This window comes from Bison bison, unplaced genomic scaffold, assembly GCF_000754665.1.
Source record: "Bison bison bison isolate TAMUID 2011002044 unplaced genomic scaffold, Bison_UMD1.0 scf7180017864181, whole genome shotgun sequence".
NCBI lineage: Eukaryota > Metazoa > Chordata > Mammalia > Artiodactyla > Bovidae > Bison > Bison bison.
The window spans coordinates 4,956,002-4,957,292 of record NW_011494753.1 but is presented as its reverse complement, the minus strand read 5'-3'; positions in this window follow the sequence as shown (position 1 = coordinate 4,957,292).

Here is a 1,291-nt window from a genome sequence, read left to right as displayed (position 1 = left end):
ACGTATTGCTGAAGCCTGGCTTGGAGAATTTTGAGCATTACTTTACTAGCATGTGAGATGAGTGCAATTGTGTGGTAGTTTGAGCATTCTTTGGCATTGCCTTTCTTTGGGATTGGAATGAAAACTGACCTTTTCCAGTCCTGTGGCCACTGCTGAGTTTTCCAAATTTGCTGGCATATTGAGTGCAGCACTTTCACAGCATCATCTTTCAGGATTTGGAATAGCTCAACTGGAATTCCATCACCTCCACAAGCTTTGTTCGTAGTGATGCTTTCTAAGGCCCACTTGACTTCACATTCCAGGATATCTGGCTCTAGGTCAGTGATCACATCATCGTGATTATCTAGGTCATGAAGATCTTTTTTGTACAGTTCTTCTGTGTATTCTTGCCACCTCTTCTTAGTATCTTCTGCTTCTGTTAGGTTCATACCATTTCTGTCCTTTATCGAGCCCATCTTTGCATGAAATGCTCCCTTGGTATCTCTAATTTTCTTGAAGAGATTGGAAGACACTAAAACTAAATGCAAAAGAATAAGAATCCATAGCCAAATCAATTTTGATAAGAACAAAGTTCTCACACTATTGGGAAAACTTGGATATCCACATACAAAAAAACAAAGCTGGATCCTTACCTTACACCATACCTTAAAGCATTAGTTGCTCAGTCATGTCTGACTCTTGGCAACCCCACAGACTGTAGCCCACCAGGCTTCTCTGTCCATGGAATTCTCCCGGCAAGAATACTGGAGTGGGTTGCCATGCCCTTCTCCAAATACCTCAAAGTGACTTCAAAATGGATCAAAAACCTGTATTTAAGGGCTAAAAGTATACTTTTAGAGGAAAATCTTCATGATCTTGGATTTGGCAATGATAACTTGGATATGTTACAAACAGCACAAGCAACAAAAAAAATTAAACTTCATTAAAACTTCTGCACATCAAATGACACAGAATGAAAAGGCAACCTATGGGACGGGAGAAAATATTTGCTAACCATATAGCTGATAAGTGATTGATTAATATCCAGAATATATAAAGAACACCTACAACTCAAGAGAAAACCCAAAGAGTTCAGTTTAAAAATAAAGAACTTTAATACCCATTTGTTCAAATAAGATATACAAATGGCCAATAATCACATGAAAAGGTACTTGATATCAGTAATCAGTAGAAAAATGCAAACCAAAACCACAGTGAGATACCATTTCATAGCCATTAGGAGGGAAAAAAAACAAACAAACAAGAAAATTGGAACCCTTTTGCATTGTTGGTGGGAATGTAAAATGGTACA